The 23,419-nt window shown below is 40.1% G+C and overlaps 4 pseudogenes; 3 read left to right on the top strand and 1 right to left on the bottom strand.

Annotated features, from left to right (window-relative positions):
• Positions 1–784: 784 nt before the first annotated feature.
• Positions 785–903, top strand: LOC134963380 (5S ribosomal RNA; annotated as a pseudogene).
• An 8,163-nt stretch (positions 904–9,066) lies between these two features.
• Positions 9,067–9,185, top strand: LOC134960972 (5S ribosomal RNA; annotated as a pseudogene).
• Positions 9,186–13,134: 3,949 nt separating this feature from the next.
• Positions 13,135–13,253, bottom strand: LOC134964913 (5S ribosomal RNA; annotated as a pseudogene).
• Positions 13,254–15,350: 2,097 nt separating this feature from the next.
• Positions 15,351–15,469, top strand: LOC134964912 (5S ribosomal RNA; annotated as a pseudogene).
• Positions 15,470–23,419: the final 7,950 nt, after the last annotated feature.

Genomic DNA, 23,419 nt, shown 5'->3' with positions numbered 1-23,419 from the left:
TTTCACAGACAGTAACACGTTATCTTGGTGTATTTACACTTTGTATATTTATATGCATATACTTTAGATTTGCATCAGAACAGACATCTTTATGGGAAGACTGTCGGGTGTTACAGGCTTTGGGTCCAATCTTAAATAGAGGCAAATATATTGCCATATTGTCCTATTATTTTGTGTTTTTTTAGCACTTGGCAGATATCCTGTGCCTGCACTGTCTGAATTTGCAGATAGGCTGTTTGATCGCAGATAAGAGGCAAGCATACTGTTACACTGCCACATCCACAGTGATCTTTAGTACCATCCCAGAAACTGATAACAAAAATGTTATGATTGTATTTCTGGTTCACCCTGGATAATACGCAATATATATTTTTCCTGTGAGGATCAGATTTTTCATGTCCAATTTTAGTGCTAAAAACAGCACTTGGTATCAGGCGCATAATATCATTAATGGTGACATAAATTTTCTATAACTGACTTGATGTTTAATGCAGTATCTTTTTATTGTATTGTCTCATTACACAATTGGAGAAAAAAATTCAGTAATTTTTGCCTTTGCCTTTTTTCTCTCCATCACTTTTCCGTGGACTCTCATCTACGATTCATGACGCATAATACCACGGACGTGGGATTTGTTGCGCCGTACCTAACGTAGAACGTAGATCCACACATTTTTATCTACCTTACCTATTCATATCTCTTTCCTTTCCTCTTTAATTATAGCCATACTTTTACTAATTTCCTATATAGGTGCACTCTCTTTGGTATACAGATCGCATATCTTCTCTACTATCATACCACGCTGCCAATGCCCGATCTCGTCCAATCTTGGAAGCCAAACAGCGTTGGGCCGGGTTAGTACCTGGAGAGGAGTCTTCCTGTGAATACCTGGTGTTGTAGAGTAGGAATTAATTTCCTTCCTATGTGAAATGTGACACCAACAGCAGTATCACCACTTAATCTTTTTTCCTTATCCATTAATTCTTCCTCACTGCAGCTCAATGTCCAGTCTATATCAACATACGTGGTATCAGTCATCAGTTAGGTGTTTATCATTGGTGACCAATAAATTCTACTGCATTGACTTAATTTAAGTGGTCCTACTCAGACATATCTATTACTATTTTGTGACCACTCCTTGGTCCCATCAATACAGAAATTCTGTACTGGTCAGGGGAAATGGGGGTAAGACAACCAAGTGTCTACAACCTTTCCAATCACTTTTTGTGAAAAAAAAGACCAGAACATTTTAACATTTTTTTCATAAATTCTTTATTTCATATGGATCACCTATGTGGGTAATTATGTTTTAAACTTTACCATTAAAAATTATGTTTTAAATACTTCCTTTCACATATTATTGGTATCTTCCTTTATTGTATAAGAGTGCGCCCACACAAGAGCCTTCTCTTTCTCCCATTTGATAGTACTTGTACTTTCTGGATCTGGGCGCACCACCAACTAGGACCGTATCATAAAGAAAAAATTGCATATCATTTTTTCTTCCCAATTATTAGGGGTAGAACTGTCCGAATTTGGTTTCCTCATCTATGACTGCATTACCGTGACCTGTGTCTGATCGCCCTTTGTCTTGCCATAAGCCAGAGTTGATCACAGCAGCAAATTTGTTAGCAGTTGGGCAAAACCATGTGCACTGCAGGTGTGGCAGATATAACATGTGCAGAGAGAGTTAGATTTGGGTGAGTTGGTTATTTTGTGTCTCTGCAGGGTAAATACTGGCTGCTTTATTTTTACACTGCAATTTATATTTCAGTTTGAACACACCCCACCCAAATCTAACTCTCTCTGCACATGTTATATCTGCCCCCCCTGCAGTGCACATGGTTTTGCCCAATTGCTAACAAAATTGCTGGTGCGATCAACTCTGAATTAGGCCCATAGTTACAAACTTTCCTTGGGGACTACAATATATCTAGTTATGCCCCTGGACCTGCTCATGGGGGTGTAATAGGGTATGCCGGCGGTCGGGCTCCCAGCGTCCAGCATACCGGCGCCGGGAGCCCAACCGCCGGCTTACTGACAGTGTGGCGAGTGCAAATGAGCCCCTTGCGGGCTCGCTGCGCTTGCCACGCTGCGGGCACGGTGGCGCGCTACACACGCCACGCTATTTTATTCTCCCTCCAGGGTGGTCGTGGACCCCCACGAGGGAGAATAAGTGTCGGTATGCCGGCTGTCGGGATTCCGGCGCCGAAATACTGTGCGCCAGGATCCCGACAGCCGGCATACTGAAGACCACCCGCTCATTGTAATGTGGTATAAAATGAACTGAAGGGCATTATAATTTTAGATAATATGAACTGGGGGCACTGTGTGTCATAATGTAAATTGGGGGTACATTATAATGTTTACTGGCAACCCTACAATGTGACATAACGTGAGGTAGGTCACTACTAGGGTTCATAAAATAAACTAGAGCACTATTATGAGGCATACAATTAACAGCTTGCGGATAAATGCCCAATATATGCTGATAAATGCCCAAGCTCCCTGGGTCATTGGTGGGCAGTGGCATATTATATATATATATATATATATATATATATATAAAAGTATAGATAAAAAGCTGCGCATTTAGACAAACTTTCCTTTAAGTATATCAGTCCATTGTTATTTGTCCTGTGTCCCGTTCTTTCTGATGTACGCTGCCGCCGCTTCCTCCGTTAGGAATCAGAGCCACTGATTCCAAAGAACATGTAACGAAAGAAAGATGGAGAGCGCAGATATAAATAAAAAGTTTACAATTCCATTTATTAAGAAACAATGCTCACATACATCTCAGTTTAAAATGGTGAACTCGATCCTCCATATAACGGCCAAGCCTCGGAACCGCTCCCTCCCGTACTTGCTCGTACGCTTGATTTCAGGAACCGCCGGTGCCGCTCGTTTTTTCACCGGGACTCAGGCAAAGTTCACACAGTATGTCTCTTGCTCCACAGGCCACGCCCAACGCGTTTCGTCGATAGACTTCATCAGGGGGTGTGGCTATGATCAGTCTCACCATTAATTTATACCTCATCAAACACCTGTATTTCATTATCAATTTGGCTAGTGCAATCTACATGGATTTAAAACATCATGGCTTACATATCCATTATAACTATATCTAAACAAACTAGAATATTGTAATTTGAGAGACTCCTATACAATATGATCTCTCCAAAAAAGCTTATATATAAACACATATTCAGACAGATTAAAATTCATCTATAATCCATACATCATTGCTTCAACAGCTACCACATATCCATAGTTTATAATACTAACCAATCATGGTACCTATACAGAATAACTACCGCATATTAATCATTATAGTGATAGCCAGTGTTGGGACTTAGCACATCATACGTTGACACAATATAACCTAAAAAATAATAAATAAAATAATAAATTAGAAGTAAAAACTACAAAAGATACTGATATTCTGATGGATAAATTGCCCTGCACATATAGATCGTATGATCAATTTTTTAGCAGATGGGATAAACCATGTGCAGTGCAGGGGAGGCAGATATAACGTGCAGAGAGAGTTAGATTTGGGTGGGTTATTTTGTTTCTGTGCAGGGTAAATACTGGCTGTTTTATTTTTCAGTTTGAACACACCACACCCAAATCTAACGATCCGCTTTGTACCTGTACGATGCGCATGCGCATTGCGGTGCATGCTCAGTTTTGACCTGATCGCACCACAGCGAAAAAAACCTAGTGTGCGATCAGGTTGGAATGACCCCCATGGTTTTGCCCATCTGTTAACAAAATTGCTGTTACGATCAGGTCTGAATTTCCCCCTCTAGAATCTTTCTCTCAGACTTTCTGCTTAGTCAGTTTCTGAAAATGCCACCTGTTGTCTGTAAAGTGGTACTGCATTATATTTCAGATGATTTACACATGGCCTGCCATATATGTCTTGGGATGAAAGATTATCTAGTGCCATGAATGGCAGGCTATGACACTTTTTTCAGAAAGGTAATCGTGGATATATATACACACACACACACACACACACACACACACACACACACACACACACACACACACACACACACACCTATATACAGGGATGTAGCTACCATAGGTGCAGGGAGTGCAATTGCTATGGGGCCTAGAGCTGCAAGGGGCTCACCTTCCATTTCAAGGTTGTGTTATGTAAATGTTTCACTATTGGGTAAGTCAGAGTTGATGTACTATCAAATGGGAGAAAGAGAAGGCTCTTGTGTGGGCGCACTGTTATACAATAAAGGAAGATTCCTGTAATATGCGAAAGGAAGTATTTAAAACATTATTTATTTATTTATTTTACATATTTTTATTGGATTTTCTTACAGGATAACAACAATAATAATCATTACAGAAGAAGAGAGAGAAGATCAAAGCTAGGGATAAGGCAACATAATGTAACATGTACAATTACCACCAATTTGTCCAGACATCTGATGTATAGAATTATCATCGAGCAATAAGAAGCAGATTGTAACTTCTATATACGAGTGTCGTATAATGATAATAAAGTATCAACAAACAATTAGTGTGCCTGTTGCCTTTAGCATATCCATAGGGTTACAATATCAATTGTAATTCTCTCTCTCTCAATAACTTAGCATATTAACTAATCAAGGAAGGGGGGAGGGGGACATTATTCCGATAAAGAGGGGTTCTGCATCGAGAAGGTATTTAAATGTAAAAATAGGATGTCATAATCAGTATAGTCATTTTAAGACCAAGTAAAAGGGGAGGAGGAAAGGAGGGGATTCAGGTTAGAGGAATAGGCAAACAAAGTACCTTGTAGTTTGACCCAGGGGAATACACTAATTAGGTGAGGTCTTCCAATCAGTGTTCTCATAGAGCTGGAATATCTTGGATCGCGTCACCCCATTAAGTGTATTAATGTATATGCCCCATTTTCTATAAAAGCAGACTACCCTCCTTTCCAAGTCAGGAAGTATCGACTACCTGTCAAAATAGAGGATCTTGAGGAGTAGGGCTTTCACTTCACACAGCGAGGGGGAGGTCGACAAAATCCAATGTCTCATAATAACTTTTTTCGCTACAGATACCAGTATCGTGAGAAAAGGGATCATGTTTGGTAACATGCCCTGCTGTATCCAAGGTTTAACGTTAGCAAAAATACAAGGGATTGGGTCTAGTCCAAGTTGCAATTTTAAAGTAGTATTAATAAAACATACAGTCTTATTCCAAAACATTCGGATTTTGTGGCAATGCCATACATAGTGTATGAATGTCGCCGATGCAGAAGAGCATTTCAGGCAACATTTGAGTCCAGAAGGTATATAGTGCTGGCGTTGCATTTGTGTGATGTAGGCCCTATGTATCATCTTGGTTTGAACCTCTTGTAATAAGGAGGCTCTTAGTAATTTGATAGAACGGTCGTAATGTTGAAATATTGTAGCGGATGATTCTATCAAAGGGAGATCTACAGACCATTGGGATACTATGGAGGTACAGATCTTATCTTTGTATAATGTCAGTAAAGGAAGATAGAGGAATTTCAATCTGTAAGTAGGCTGATTTAGGAAGTGTAGGAGTGAATCTATGTCATCGGGGGTGGAGTAGGACGGTGCAAAGTGGGATAAGGAGGAAACAAAGTGCTGAAATTGCATGTAGGGGTAAATATGTTGTGATGTGAGTCCAAACTTTTCCTGGATGGCGGGAAAGGTGTACAATATGCCCCCTGAGTCAAATACATCTGAGATAGCTTGGATTCCCTTCAAGTAGAGTCTGTGAAAAATAGAGGAGTCTCTTCCCAGCTCAAAAAGGGGATTTCCCCATAAGGAAATATGTTTGGTGTATTGATGGTCGCGTTTAAACTTTTTGTTAATAGCCAGCCATGATATGTACGTGTCTTTGAAGAGTGGATTGAGGAGTAACTTAGGGGGTAGTTTTGCTCTCGGGGTGTGGAGGAGGGCGTTAGGTGATAGTGGGTGTAGTAGCGCAGAGTCTAAGTTATACTCAGTGAACATGCTTTTTTCCAAGAGCCAATCAGAGGCATATCTGAAAAGAATCGAATGGGTATAGACCAGTAGGTCAGGAAGGCCTAGGCCACCATGTTTACGTGACATTTGTAGTTTCTTCCGTGCAATGCGGGATTTCCCCCCTCTCCAAAGAAACTTTTGGAAGGTGGTATTTAAAAAAGAAATGTCTTTATTGGATATGCGTATAGGAAGCATCTGCATCAGGTAGAGTAATTTGGGGAAAATTATGTGTGTTATGACCACCACTCTGCCTAACAAAGATAGAGGAAGAGATTTCCATCCCCCTAAAATGTTAGAGATGCGCAGTATTAAAGAAGTGAAGTTAAGGTCATAGAGGTCAGAAAGCTTGGCCGGTACTTGGATGCCTAAGTATTTAAAGTGTGTTGGGACTACCTTCATGGTGTGTAAAGATGGGTCGGAATGTATAAAATCCAGAGATCCTGAGATGGGCATGATTTCTGACTTATCAATGTTTATTTTGTAGCCTGAAAAAGTGCTGAATCGAGTAATGATGTCCATTACTACTGAAAGGGAATGTTCTGGGTGTGATAAGAACAAAAGCATGTCGTCTGCAAATAGGCAAATTCGGAGGTCAATCGGGACTACACGAATGCCTTGATAAAGGAGGGAGTCTCGTAACGTAATTGCCAGCGGTTCCAATGCAATGTCAAAGAGCAAAGAGGATAGGGGGCAGCCTTGTCTAGTGCCTCTCAATATGGGGATAGGTTGTGATAGATATCCATTACATGATAGTTTGGAGGTAGAGGAAAAATATAGGCACGTATAACTATATACCTTGTCGGTCGGGTGATGCATTCTCCAGATATCAAGCAGCTGAAGTTTGTCTATCAGCATGGGTATGCCATATTTCTGAGCCAGGTAAGATTTGTTAGAAGAACCCTGTTTGTCTAAGTGTGGAGAAATGTACATATTAAAATCACCACAAACAAGCATAGGTAAGTGAGTGTGTTGTTGAAGTGCGGTGAGAATAATAGCATAGAATTTTTGGGGAGAAACATTGGGTGCATACAAGTTACAAAAAACATAGACTGTTACACCAATCTTAACCTCTAATAAAACAAAGCGCCCATCGGGGTCTTTCGAAGATGATAGGAGTTCGATGGGAACGGTTCTTTTAGCTAAGATGACTACACCTCTTTTCTTTGATGTATATGAAGCAGAGTGTAATACTCGCCAGCCAAGGACTTGTAATCTGAGGACGTTATCAGGTAGGAGGTGTGTCTCCTGAAGGAAGGCTTTATCAATGTGTTGTTTAGTCAAATATAGCAAGAGATTCCTTCTTTTTGAAGGTTAATTTACTCCTACATTTAACGAACCAATTTTAAGTAACAACATCATATATCAACATAAATATACTGCATGAAGACATCATTATTCAGCATATAAGAGGAGAATAAAAGCAATGATATCACCTCGATAGCAAGAGTTTGGATGCCAATAAGTGTGAGGGGGGGGGGGGGGGGCAGGCCAGGAACAAATTAGTTCCTGAAAACAACAAAATACAAACATACAAAACATAAAAGCATACAACAATACCAAATGCATCAAGCAGAGATTGGGTCCCCGACTCGTACCTTTCCAAGCCAAGATTGACCGTATCTGTGATGCGTAACTTAGGAAGGTAGACTTCCAATGTGTGATAACCTGAAATTTAACATAGGGAGCATGAGAACAGCTCTGCAACACTGCTCAGGCGCTGAAAAGGAATGTCTAAAAAGACTGGGTAAGGGGGGGGGGGTGGTATGGGAAAGCAGGTGTAGTCCCAATGCGGACTGAGTCACTGCACTAATTCTGTAAAAGGAAGATCAAATGAATTTAAACAAACAAATAGTGCTTTAAAGTAAGGAACTGTGCACATAGTCATGTATGAATGAATGTGCACAGATGTGCAGGAGAGCGTTTGGGGAACCCTCATAGTAGACAGTCACTTCAATCATCGTATTGCCCAGATTGGGCATTCATATCAGTGTGCAGTTCTTCCAAGTACTGTTGAGCATCGGTCACTGAGGTAAAATCTACGTGTGAGGATCCATTGTAAATGCGGAGTCGTGCCGGGTATAACACGGCAAATTTTTTCCCTTTCTTGATCAGGTATGAACAAACTGGGGAAAACTCTTTTCTAGCAGCTGTCAGCTCCGCCGAATAGTCTTGATCTTTTGGCACCATTTCCTTCACATGACGATGCCCTGACATTCCTACCCTGACCTCTCAGTTTGGAGTATCGTAAGCCTGTATCTGTCTTGTGAACATATTTCACAGACAGTAACACGTTATCTTGGTGTATTTACACTTTGTATATTTATATGCATATACTTTAGATTTGCATCAGAACAGACATCTTTATGGGAAGACTGTCGGGTGTTACAGGCTTTGGGTCCAATCTTAAATAGAGGCAAATATATTGCCATATTGTCCTATTATTTTGTGTTTTTTTAGCACTTGGCAGATATCCTGTGCCTGCACTGTCTGAATTTGCAGATAGGCTGTTTGATCGCAGATAAGAGGCAAGCATACTGTTACACTGCCCCACCCACAGTGATCTTTAGTACCATCCCAGAAACTGATAACAAAAATGTTATGATTGTATTTCTGGTTCACCCTGGATAATACGCAATATATATTTTTCCTGTGAGGATCAGATTTTTCATGTCCAATTTTTGTGCTAAAAACAGCACTTTGTGTCAGGCGCATAATATCATTAATGGTGACATATAAATTTTCTATAACTGACTTGATGTTTAATGCAGTATCTTTTTATTGTATTGTCTCATTACACAATTGGAGAAAAAAATTCAGTAATTTTTGCCTTTACCTTTTTTCTCTCCATCACTTTTCCGTGGACTCTCATCTACGATCCATGGCGCATAATACCACGGACGTGGGATTTGTTGCGCCGTGCCTAACGTAGAACATAGATCCACACATTTTTATCTACCTTACCTATTCATATCTCTTTCCTTTCCTCTTTAATTATAGCCATACTTTTACTAATTTCCTATATAGGTGCACTCTCATTGGTATACAGATCGCATATCTTCTCTACTATCATACCACGCTGCCAATGCCCGATCTCGTCCGATCTTGGAAGCCAAACAGCGTTGGGCCGGGTTAGTACCTGGAGAGGAGACTTCCTGTGAATACCTGGTGTTGTAGAGTAGGAATTAATTTCCTTCCTATGTGAAATGTGACACCAACAGCAGTATCACCACTTAATCTTTTTTCCTTATCCATTAATTCTTCCTCACTGCAGCTCAACGCCCAGTCTATATCAACATACGTGGTATCAGTCATCAGTTAGGTGTTTATCATTGGTGACCAATAAATTCTACTGCATTGACTTAATTTAAGTGGTCCTACTTAGACATAGCTATCACTATTTTGTGACCACTCCTTGGTCCCATCAATACAGAAATTCTGTACTGGTCAGGGGAAATGGGGGTAAGACAACCAAGTGTCTACAACCTTTCCAATCACTTTTTGTGAAAAAAAAAAAGACCAGAACATTTTAACATTTTTTTTCATAAATTCTTTATTTCATATGGATCACCTATGTGGGTAATTATGTTTTAAACTTTACCATTAAAAATTATGTTTTAAATACTTCCTTTCACATATTACAGGTATCTTCCTTTATTGTATAAGAGTGCGCCCACACAAGAGCCTTCTCTTTCTCCCATTTAATAGTACTTGTACTTTCTGGATCTGGGCGCACCACCAACTAGGACCGTATCCTAAAGAAAAAATTGCATATCATTTTTTCTTCCCAATTATTAGGGGTAGAACTGTCCGAATTTGGTTTCCTCATCTATGACTGCATTACCGTGACCTGTGTCCGATCGCCCTTTGTCTTGCCATAAGGCAGTGTTGATCACAGCAGCAAATTTGTTAGCAGTTGGGCAAAACCATGTGCACTGCAGGTGTGGCAGATATAACATGTGCAGAGAGAGTTAGATTTGGGTGGGTTGGTTATTTTGTGTCTGTGCAGGGTAAATACTGGCTGCTTTATTTTTACACTGCAATTTATATTTTAGTTTGAACACACCCCACCCAAATCTAACTCTCTCTGCACATGTTATATCTGCCCCCCCTGCAGTGTACATGTTTTGCCCGATTGCTAACAAAATTGCTGGTGCGATCAACTCTGAATTAGGCCCATAGTTACAAACTTTCCTTGGGGACTACAATATATCTAGTTATGCCCCTGGACCTGCTCATTGGGGTGTAGTAGGGTATGCCGGCGGTCGGGCTCCCAGCGACCAGCATACCGGCGCCGGGAGCCCGACCGCTGGCTTACCGACAGTGTGGCAAGTGCAAATGAGCCCCTTGCGGGCTCGCTGCGCTTGCCACGCTGCGGGCACGGTGGCGCGCTACACGCGCCACGCTATTTTATTCTCCCTCCAGGGGGGTCGTGGACCCCCACGAGGAAGAATAAGTGTCGGTATGCCGGCTGTCGGGATTCCGGCGCCGGTATACTGTGCGCCAGGATCCCGACAGCCGGCATACTGAAGACCACCCGCTCATTGTAATGTGGTATAAAATTAGCTGAAGGGCATTATAATTGTAGATAATATGAACTGTGTGTCATAATGTAAATTGGGGGTACATTATAATGTTTACTGGCAACCCTACAATGTGACATAACGTGAGGTAGGTCACTACTAGGGTTCATAAAATAAACTAGAGCACTATTATGAGGCATACAATTAACAGCTTGCGGATAAATGACCAATATATGCTGATAAATGCCCAAGCTCCCTGGGTCATTGGTGGGCAGTGGCATATTATATATATATATATATATATATATATATATAGGAATACCGGATAGGGGTTCTAAGCGACCTGAGGTGTTTATATATGGCCGAGTACAACAAATATATAAATAAAAAAATATATATAAGAAATATGTGTAAAAATTGTGTAAAAAAATTAAATTTATTTATTTCACAACACTAGAAATAGGGTTAAAATACAGTACCAATAAATATAACAATAAAAATAATGAGAAGAAGTCTTAGAGACGAAACGCGTTGGGCCTTCACCCAGAGACCTCCTGCTATATCAGTTAAGACTCTTAATACTATTTTTTCCACATTTGAGTAGCTTATTTGCACAGACTATCTGCACTGTACTTGAGAATTTAATTTATGTCCATTCCTTTTTTAAAAATAGTCATATTTTAGAGAACTGCATTTTATATAAAGGATTCTCATTATTTTTATTGTTATATTTATTGGTACTGTATTTTAACCCTATTTCTAGTGTTGTGAAATAAATAAATTTATTTTTTTTACACAATTTTTACACATATTTCTTATATATATATTTTTATTTATATATTTGTTGTACTCGGCCATATATAAACACCTCAGGTCGCTTAGAACCCCTATCCGGTATTCCTATTTCTCTTTTGCGGCAACCTACCATTGCCGTTTTTTTAGGGGACAGCTGACGCCCAAATAACTGGGAGTGTTTTTGAACTATATGGGAATTTGTGGCATCACAAGTGGCGCGGCATTCTCTTGCAATCATATATATATATACATATATATATATATATATATATATATATAATTGTGATGGGGGAAGGCTTGTCGGCGCTTAACCGCGATACCAAACTGTTCTAGAGTACAGACCAGGATACTGTGAATGAGTAATCAAATGGTCTCCTTATTCAGACACTCCCTTACATATATTTGGGCGTCAGCTACACCTTAAAGAGAGAAGCGTTGGTAAAGTGCTTCATGTACAGTGTAAAAGAAAAGGAGGATAAGGTGATTTTAAGCGACCAATGGTGTCTTATGATTTGGAGGAGACTCGGATAAAAGTAGTAAAAATTTAATAAAATGTAATTAGCACCAATACAAAAGTGAATAAAAATAATGGCCCTATACAAGGAGCCAAATATTAGTAAGAAATCACTAGAACTACATAAAAACTACATATAAAATATACAAGTTAGTATGAAATTAATAGTTCAAATTTATATAAGACAAGAGAGAAAAAAATTCCTAACAGTAAAAAATTGGAAATAAGATCAGCATAAAAATGTATAAATAAGGTTCTTAGCTTTTGAGAAGGTATGTATCATAACACCCAACGCGTTTCGTCCTCTCTGGACTTCATCAAGGGGTGATGGGTAACTGGGACAGCTCATCTATATATACCTAACTTAATGAGGAAGTGGTAGCTACATCACTTCCAGCCAATTAACAGATGCCAAACTTCATAACGTTTCTATACATCAAACCAGAGAGATAGTAACCTTACAGCATAATATCACTATGCTGTGCAAAACCGCTTTTATAAGAAGACATTTTTGTGTGTTAAAATGGGTAAAAAGCACTGTTCAAAATCGTGATCCCGGACTTCCTGTCCGGATCGTGGGTGACGTCACGTCCGCCCCACTTCTGGCATCCGGCAATCCTCACTGCGCATGAGCCGGCTGCGGATTGAAGAATGTCCATGTCTGACCTCCACTGCGCATGCGTCTGTTCTCCTATCTGATACTGGAAGTTTAGAAGTGTCCATAAAGCGGCGGCCATGCTCTTGGAGTGTATTCTCTCTGGATTCTTATCTGTGTAGTCATGTGGTCGCGGCGCCATATTTGATATGACTTTTCATATTAGAAATATGCTCATTGACCGAAAAAAGAGAGAAAATGTGATTTTAAGAATACTAGTTATACAAATAGCTCACGTTTTTACTAAATTCCACTTATACCCCTTGTCCCAGGTATATGAGTTTTTTAGACAGTTCATGCAAATTAGATGTCTTACTACTAATTAAAGTACCGCATTAGGGACAGGATTAGGTGGATGATTGCAGAGTTTTACATTGAGGAGGATTAATCAGGAGGCCTGATAGAGCTAATGGTTTACAGTATTAAGACTTGTGCATGTAAATACGCATGGAAGTGGGTATAGTCATTCACACGCTGGAGGTTTTCTTAAAATTTTTTATAACAGCAGACATACTAATTCATGATATCAGATATTCGGGTGTTAACCTGATTAATGTGTGTTATAACCTACTAGCACCTTTTGTGAGCATAGAAGTTCCACGTGAGAGGGTTAATACAATATCCTCATAATCCTTGCTCAAAAAGTTACAGCACCCAGTCTTCCATGATGGTTCCCCATCTATGTACTAGCTGGGCCCAGCACTGCTTGGCTTCCAAGATCGAACGGAGTTGGGCATCTCCAGTGCGGTATGGCTGTATTATTGGCACGTTTTTTTAGAGGTATCATAATGCAACGACGTGGTTAAGGAGGTGACCTTGGTGAAAAATGATGACAGAGAAAAGACAGGTTGCCCAAGTAGGAAGACGATGCGATCAGCTTACGTTACAGAAAGGGGGCTATTTCATAACCCTCGTTAAAGCCTTCAGGGTGCAGGGTATTGAGTTCAAAGATCCAGTACATTTCCCTCTTCGATAAGAGGTTAGAGAGGTCGCCGCCTCTCTCGCCCAGTGAAACTAGCTCAATGCCCTTGAAAGTTAATTCATCAGGATCCGAGTTGTGGCAGGCATGGAAATGTTTCAGTACTGCATGGGTCAGTACTTTGTTTTTAATGTTTCTTACATGTTCCTGAATACGGATTTTCAAAGATCTTTTCGTTTTCCCTATATACTTCATCCCACACGAGCACTCCAGCATATATATAACTGACACCGTATTACAGTTAATGAACTGCTTGATCTTATAGTCTTTTGGTCCGTTGGTTTTCTTAAAAGTTTTCCTAGTAGGGTGTACGTACCGGCATACATTGCAGCGGCCGCATTTATAACATCCAACGCATTTAGGCATGCTTGATCGTATTTCCGGGTTCCTTAACATGCTTGGTGCCACCAGATCTTTAAGATTTTGTGATTTTCTAAATACCACTAAGGGATCCTTTGGGAGATAGTCTTTCAAAACGGGATCCATAAGGAGGATGTTCCAGTGTTTTTTGAGAGTTTTCTTAATGATGTTCTCATGCCTACTGTACGTGGTGACAAACCTCACTGTCTCGTCTCCTTTTTCCTTGGATTTATATTCCAGAAGTTGTTTCCTCTCCAAATTTTTGGCCTTCAGGTTGGCTTCTTCCAAGAGATGGTTCGGATATCCTTTTTCCCTGAATCTTTCAGTGTATACCTGCAGTTGTAGATCTCGGTCCTCAATATCCTTACAGTTCCGAGCAATTCTGTTAAACTGAGAGAAGGGGATGTTATTCTTCCATTGTTGACTGTGATTGCTTCGGTAATGTACATAACTGTTCATATCTACTTCCTTAATGTAGTTCTTGGTGATCACTTCGTTGCCTGTATGTGTCAGAACCAAGTCAAGGAATTCTATCTTTTCTGTGCTTTCCTTAGCAGTGAATTGAAGATTCATGGAATTATTAGATAAATACAAAAAGAATTCTTTAAAACTTGCACCGTCACCATCCCATACAAGTAAAATATCATCTATATAACGTTTATAAAATGCGATATTTTGTTGGAACTGATGATCCTTAAAAATGTACTCATTTTCCCAATTTCCCATAAAAAGGTTAGCGAAACTGGGCGCGAAAATTGTGCCCATGGCGGTGCCGCAGATTTGTAAAAAGTAGGTGTCTAAAAATTCAAAATAATTCCGTTTCAAAATAAAATTCATCAATTCACATAAAAATGTTCTGTGCTCCTCTGTGATCTCTGCATCTTTACTCAGGAATCCATTGCAGGCCTCTACACCCTTGTCATGTTCTATGCAGGTGTAGAGCGACTGGACATCTATGGTGATCCATCTGTAGGTGTCTTTCAATTCGAATGAGTCCATCAGGTTAAGAACCGATGTGGTGTCTTTTAAATAAGCTGGCAGACTTTGCACATGTTTCCTTAGAAAAACATCCACGTATTCGGACAAATGTGATGTCAGTGAATCTATCCCGGCCACAATGGGTCTTCCTGGGGGATTCGTCATAGATTTGTGCACCTTAGGTAGGAAGTAGAAAATGGGGGTGGTGGGGTTGGAGTTAAGTAGGTACTGGTATTCTTCTTTGGTTAAAATCTCACACCTGAATGCTTTTAAAAGTATGGTTCTTAATTCCTCCACGAAGCCATCTTTTGGATCTCCTGGGAGTGGGGTATAGGAAGTTCTATCTCCCAAAAGTCTGTTTGCTTCTGCGACGTATGCCTCCCAGTCCATAATAATATGAAATAGCCCCCTTTCTGTAACGTAAGCTGATCGCATCTTCTTCTTACTTGGGCAACCTGTCTTTTCTCTGTCGTCATTTTTCACCAAGGTCACCTCCTTAACCACGTCGTTGCATTATGATACCTCTAAAAAACCGTGCCAATAATACAGCCATACCGCACTGGAGATGCCCAACTCCGTTCGATCTTGGAAGCCAAGCAGTGCTGGGCCCAGCTAGTACATAGATGGGGAACCATCATGGAAGACTGGGTGCTGTAACTTTTTGAGCAAGGATTATGAGGATATTGTATTAACCCTCTCACGTGGAACTTCTGTGCTCACAAAAGGTGCTAGTATGTTATAACACACATTAATCAGGTTAACACCCGAATATCTTATATCACGAATTAGTATGTCTGCTGTTATAAAAATTTTTAAGAAAACCTCCAGCGTGTGAATGACTATACCCACTTCCATGTGTATTTACATGCACAAGTCTTAATACTGTAAACCATTAGCTCTATCAGGCCTCCTGATTAATCCTCCTCAATGTAAAACTCTGCAATCATCCACCTAATCCTGTCCCTAATGCGGTACTTTAATTAGTAGTAAGACATCTAATTTGCCTGAACTGTCTAAAAAACTCATATACCTGGGACAAGGGGTATAAGTGGAATTTAGTAAAAACGTGAGCTATTTGTATAAATAGTATTCTTAAAATCACATTTTCTCTCTTTCTTCGGCCAATGAGCATATTTCTAATATGAAAAGTCATATCAAATATGGCCGCCGCTACCACATGACTACACAGATAAGAATCCAGAGAGAATACACTCCAAGAACATGGCCACCGCTTTATGGACACTTCTAAACTTCCAGTATCAGATAGGAGAACAGACGCATGCGCAGCGGAGGTCAGACATGGACATTCTTCAATCCGCAGCCGGCGCATGCGCAGTGAGGATTGCCGGACGCCGGAAGTGGGGCGGACGTGACGTCACCCACGATCCGGACAGGAAGTCCGGGATCACGATTTTGAACAGTGATTTTTACCCATTTTAACACACAAAAAATGTCTTCTTATAAAAGCGGTTTTGCACAGCATAGTGATATTATGCTGTAAGGTTACTATCTCTCTGGTTTGATGTATATAAACGTTATGAAGTTTGGCATCTGTTAATTGGCAGGAAGTGATGTAGCTACCACTTCCTCATTAAGTTAGGTATATATAGATGAGCTGTCCCAGTTACCCATCATACCTTGATGAAGTCCAGAGAGGACGAAACGCGTTGGGTGTTATGATACATACCTTCTCAAAAGCTAAGAACCTTATTTATACATTTTTATGCTGATCTTATTTCCAATTTTTTACTGTTAGGAATTTTTTCCCCTCTTGTCTTATATAAATCTGAACTATTAATTTCATACTAACTTGTATATTTTATATGTAGTTTTTATGTAGTTCTAGTGATTTCTTACTAATATTTGGCTCCTTGTATAGGGCCATTATTTTTATTCACTTTTGTATTGGTGCTAATTACATTTTATTAAATTTTTACTACTTTTATCCGAGTCTCCTCCAAATCATAAGACACCATTGGTCGCTTAAAATCACCTTATCCTCCTTTTCATATATATATATAAGTATAGATAAAAGCTGCGCATTTAGACAAACTTTCCTTTAAGTATATCAGTCCATTGTTATTGTCCTGTGTCCCGTTCCTTCTGATGTACGCTGCCGCTTCCTCCGTTAGGAATCAGAGCCACTGATTCCAAAGAACATGTAACGAAAGAAAGATGGAGGGCGCAGATATAAATAAAAAGTTTACAATTCCATTTATTGAGAAACAATGCTCACATACATCTCAGTTTAAAATGGTGAACTCGATCCTCCATATAACGGCCAAGCCTCGGAACCGCTCCCTCCCGTACTTGCTCATACGCTTGATTTCAGGAACCGCCGGTGCCGCTCGTTCTTTCACCGGAACTCAGGCAAAGTTCACACAGTATGTCTCTTGCTCCACAGGCCACGCCCAACGCGTTTCGTCGATAGACTTCATCAGGGTGTGTGGCTATGATCAGTCTCACCATTAATTTATACCTCATCAAACACCTGTATTTCATTATCAATTTGGCTAGTGCAATCTACATGGATTTAAAACATCACGGCATACATATCCATTATAACTATATCTAAACAAACTAGAATATCGTAATTTGAGAGACTCCTATACAATATGATCTCTCCAAAAAAGCTTATATATAAACACATATTCAGACAGATTAAAATTCATCTATAATCCATACATCATTGCTTCAACAGCTACCACATATCCATAGTTTATAATACTAACCAATCATGGTACCTATACAGAATAACTACCGCATATTAATCATTATAGTGATAGCCAGTGTTGGGACTTAGCACATCATACGTTGACACAATATAACCTAAAAAATAATAAATAAAATAAAATAATAAATAAGAAGTAAAAACCACAAAAAAAGATACTGATATTCTGATGGATAAATTGCCCTGCACATATAGATCGTAAGAGCAATTTTTTTTAGCAGAAGGGATAAACCATGTGCAGTGCAGGGGAGGCAGATATAACGTGCAGAGAGAGTTAGATTTGGGCGGGTTATTTTGTTTCTGTGCAGGGTAAATACTGGCTGTTTTATTTTTCAGTTTGAACACACCACACCCAAATCTAACGATCCGCTTTGTACCCGTACGATGCGCATGCGCATTGCGGTGCATGCTCAGTTTTGACCTGATCGCACCACAGCGAAAAAACCTAGTGTGCGATCAGGTTGGAATGACCCCCATGGTTTTGTCCAACTGCTAACAAAATTGCTGTTACGATCAGGTCAGAATTACCCCCTCTACAATCTTTCTCTCAGACTTTCTGCTTACTCAGTTTCTGAAAATGCCACCTGTTGTCTGTAAAGTGGTACTGCATTATATTTCAGATGATTTACACATGGCCTGCCATATATGTCTTGGGATGAAAGATTATCTAGTGCCATGAATGGCAGGCTATGACACTTTTTTCATAAAGATAATCGTGGATAGATAGATACACACACACACACACACACACACACACACACACACACACACACACACACACACACACACACACACACACACACACACACACACCTATATACAGGGATGTAGCTACCATAGGTGCAGGGAGTGCAATTGCTATGGGGCCTAGAGCTGCAAGGGGCTCACCTTCCATTTCAAGGTTGTGTTATGTAAATGTTTCACTATTGGGTAAGTCAGAGTTGATGTACTATCAAATGGGAGAAAGAGAAGGCTCTTGTGTGGGCGCACTGTTATACAATAAAGGAAGATTCCTGTAATATGTGAAAGGAAGTATTTAAAACATTATTTATTTATTTGTTTTACATATTTTTACTGGATTTTCTTACAGGATAACAACAATAATAATCATTACAGAAGAAGAGAGAGAAGGTCAAAGCTAGGGATAAGGCAACATAATGTAACATGTACAATTACCACCAAAATTTGTCCAGACATCTGATGTATAGAATTATCATCGAGCAATAAGAAGCAGATTGTAACTTCTATATACGAGTGTCGTATAATGATAATAAAGTATCAACAAACAATTAGTGTGCCTGTTGCCTTTAGCATATCCATAGGGTTACAATATCAATTGTAATTCTCTCTCTCTCAATAACTTAGCATATTAACTAATCAAGGAAGGGGGGAGGGGGACGGGACATTATTCCGCTAAAGAGGGGTTCTGCATCGAGAAGGTATTTAAATGTAAAAATAGGATGTCATAATCAGTATAGTCATTTTAAGACCAAGTAAAAGGGGAGGAGGAAAGTGCTGGCGTTGCATTTGTGTGATGTAGGCCCTATGTATCATCTTGGTATGAACCTCTTGTAATAAGGAGGATCTTAGTAATTTCATAGAACGGTCGTAATGTTGAAATATTGTAGCGCGTGATTCTATCAAAGGGAGATCTACAGACCATTGGGATACTATGGAGGTACAGATCTTATCTTTGTATAATGTCAGTAAAGGAAGATAGAGGAATTTCAATCTGTAAGTAGGCTGATTTAGGAAGTGTAGGAGTGAATCTATGCCATCGGGGGTGGAGTAGGACGGTGCAAAGTGGGATAAGGAGGAAACAAATTGATAAAATTGCATGTAGGGGTAAATATGTTGTGATGTGAGTCCAAACTTTTCCTGGATGGCGGGAGGTTAGAGGGAGGTTAGAGGAATAGGCAAACAAAGTACCTTGTAGTTTGACCCAGGGGAATACACTAATTAGGTGAGGTCTTCCATTCAGTGTTCTCATAGAGCTGGAATATCTTGGATCGCGTCACCCCATTAAGTGTATTAATGTATATGCCCCATTTTCTATAAAAGCAGACTACCCCCCTTTCCAAGTCAGGAAGTATCGACTACCTGTCAAAATAGAGGATCTTGAGGAGTAGGGCTTTCACTTCACACAGCGAGGGGGAGGTCGACGAAATCCAATGTCTCATAATAACTTTTTTCGCTACAGATACCAGTATCGTGAGAAAAGGGATCATGTTTGGTAACATGCCCTGCTGTATCCAAGGTTTAACGTTAGCAAAAATACAAGGGATTGGGTCTAGTCCAAGTTGCAATTTTAAAGTAGTATTAATAAAACATACAGTCTTATTCCAAAACATTCGGATTTTGTGGCAATGCCATACATAGTGTATGAATGTCGCCGATGCAGAAGAGCATTTCAGGCAACATTTGAGTCCAGAAGGTATATAGTGCTGGCGTTGCATTTGTGTGATGTAGGCCCTATGTATCATCTTGGTTTGAACCTCTTGTAATAAGGAGGCTCTTAGTAATTTCATAGAACGGTCGTAATGTTGAAATATTGTAGCGCGTGATTCTATCAAAGGGAGATCTACAGACCATTGGGATACTATGGAGGTACAGATCTTATCTTTGTATAATGTCAGTACAGGAAGATAGAGGAATTTCAATCTGTAAGTAGGCTGATTTAGGAAGTGTAGGAGTGAATCTATGCCATCGGGGGTGGAGTAGGACGGTGCAAAGTGGGATAAGGAGGAAACAAAGTGCTGAAATTGCATGTAGGGGTAAATATGTTGTGATGTGAGTCCAAACTTTTCCTGGATGGCGGGAAAGGTGTACAATATGCCCCCTGGGTCAAATACATCTGAGATAGCTTGGATTCCCTTCAAGTAGAGTCTGTGAAAAATGGAGGAGTCTCTTCCCAGCTCAAAAAGAGGGATTTCCCCATAAGGAAATATGTTTGGTGTATCGATGGTCGCGTTTAAACTTTTTGTTAATAGCCAGCCATGATATGTATGTGTCTTTATAGAGTGGATTGAGGAGTAACTTAGGGGGTAGTTTTGCTCTCGGGTGTGGAGGAGGGCGTTAGGTGATAGTGGGTGTAGTAGCGCAGAGTCTAAGTTATACTCAGTGAACATGCTTTTTTCCAAGAGCCAATCAGAGGCATATCTGAAAAGAATCGAATGGGTATAGACCAGTAGGTCAGGAAGGCCTAGGCCACCATGTTTACGTGACATTTGTAGTTTCTTCCGTGCAATGCGGGATTTCCCCCCTCTCCAAAGAAACTTTTGGAAGGTGGTATTTAAAAAAGAAATGTCTTTATTGGATATGCGTATAGGAAGCATCTGCATCAGGTAGAGTAATTTGGGGAAAATTATGTGTGTTATTGCCACCACTCTGCCTAACAAAGATAGAGGAAGAGATATCCATCCCTCTAAAATGTTAGAGATGCGCAGTATTAAAGGAGTGAAGTTAAGGTCATAGAGGTCAGAAAGCTTGGCTGGTACTTGGATGCCTAAGTATTTAAAGTGTGTTGGGACTACCTTCAGGGTGTGTATAGATGGGTCGGAATGTATAAAATCCAGAGATCCTGAGATGGGCATGATTTCTGACTTATCAATGTTTATTTTGTAGCCTGAAAAAGCGCTGAATCGAGTAATGATATCCATTACTACTGAAAGTGAATGTTCTGGGTGTGATAAGAACAAAAGCATGTCGTCTGCAAATAGGCAAATTCGGAGGTCAATCGGGACTACACGAATGCCTTGATAAAGGAGGGAGTCTCGTAACGTAATTGTCAGCGGTTCCAATGCAATGTCAAAGAGCAAAGGGGATAGGGGGCAGCCTTGTCTAGTGCCTCTCAATATGGGGATAGGTTGTGATAGATATCCATTACATGATAGTTGGGAGGTAGAGGAAAAATATAGAGTTTTAATAATCTTAATAAAGCTGTCTGGGAAACCAAATCTGGTCATGGTGGAAAAGAGATGATCCCAGATCACCATGTCGAAGGCCTTCTCGGCATCCAGGGAGAGTATGGCGCTGGGCATTGGTGAGGCCATTTGGGAGACCGAGAAGATAGCCGAAAAGACCCTTCAAACATTAGTGACGGAGTGTCGTCCAGCTACAAATCCAGATTGATCTGTGTGGATTATAGAAGGATGGAAAATTTTTAGTCTGTCAGCTTCGATTTTCATCAGGATTTTATAATCCTGGTTGAGGAGTGATATTGGTCTGTAAGAGGAGGGGTTGCTAAGGTCTCTTCCTGGTTTCGGGATTAGCTTAATTATAGCTGAGATGAAATATCGTGGGAGGGTATGTGTGGAGATAATTTGGTTGTATAGAGATGTCAAAATAGGGACAATGGAAGGAGCTAGGAGTATGTAATATTCGGTCGTCAGACCATCGGGTCCTGGTGCCTTCCCTGATTTTAAATTAGAAATCATGGTTTTGACTTCCAGCTCTGTTGTTGGAGCTGTCAGTAAGTCAGAGGCAGTTGATGGGAGCGTCGGAACAATTAGGTCATCCCAAAAGGAGTCGTCAGTCTGAGTGTCATTTGTGGGGGTAGAGTACAATGAAGTATAGAAGTCTGTCATGATGTCAACTATATATGCACTACGAGATTCCAAGGAGCCATTTGGGAGCCTCAATGGGTGAATCACCATTGGTGGGGATTGGCTGCGTAGAAGATTTGTCAGTAGTTTGCCCAGCTTGTTACCGAACAGAAAGAATAGATGATCCTTGCGGAAAGAGTACGTAGATTCTAATTTATTAAGCAAGGCATCAAAGTGGGTCTTTGCGAGGGAGTAAGTCGATTTATTAATGGGGAGGGGTCAGACATGTAGAGTTGATAAGAGGTAGTGAGATTAGATTGTTGAGAAAGGTAGTCAGTTGCCGTTTCTTTTTAAAGGAATGGGTGTAAGCTATAATTGTTCCTCTAAGTACCGACTTGGATGCCTGCCAGAATAATGAAGGGTCAATAGATAATAATTCTGTGTTGAGTAGTTCATAATCTGCCCAAGTAGCTAGGACTTTGCTACGAAATTTAATAGATGTGGCAAAGGAAGTGGGGTAGCGCCATTGAATGTAGGGGCCTTGGTCTATAGTGGTGCGTAGTGTTAGCCAGAACATGGTATGGTCAGATATGCAGATGGGAGATATTTCCACCTCCTCTATTTTAGAAAACAGAGAGGGCGAAACTAAAATGTAGTCAATTCTGGATAGGGAACCGTGGGCTGCCGATAGGCACGTTTATACCTTGTCGGTCGGGTGATGCATTCTCCAGATATCTAGCAGCTGAAGTTTGTCTATCAGCATGGGTATGCCATATTTCTGAGCCAGGTAAGATTTGTTAGAAGAACCCTGTTTGTCTAAGTGTGGAGAAATGTACATATTAAAATCACCACAAACAAGCATAGGTAAGTGAGTGTGTTGTTGAAGTGCGGTGAGAATAATAGCATAGAATTTTTTGGGAGAAACATTGGGTGCATACAAGTTACAAAAAACATAGACTGTTACACCAATCTTAACCTCTAATAAAACAAAGCGCCCATCGGGGTCTGTCGAAGATGATAGGAGTTCGATGGGAACGGTTCTTTTAGCTAAGATGACTACACCTCTTTTCTTTGATGTATATGAAGCAGAGTGTAATACTCGCCAGCCAAGGACTTGTAACCTGAAGACGTTATCAGGTAGGAGGTGTGTCTCCTGAAGGAAGGCTATATCAATGTGTTGTTTAGTCAAATATAGCAAGAGTTTCCTTCTTTTTGAAGGTGAATTTACTCCTACATTTAACGAACCAATTTTAAGTAACAACATCATATATCAACATAAATATACTGCATGAAGACATCATTATTCAGCATATAAGAGGAGAATAAAAGCAATGA

The sequence above is a fragment of the Pseudophryne corroboree genome, chromosome 9 (genome assembly GCF_028390025.1).
Source record: "Pseudophryne corroboree isolate aPseCor3 chromosome 9, aPseCor3.hap2, whole genome shotgun sequence".
NCBI lineage: Eukaryota > Metazoa > Chordata > Amphibia > Anura > Myobatrachidae > Pseudophryne > Pseudophryne corroboree.
This window is presented reverse-complemented; position numbering and strand designations above follow the sequence as displayed.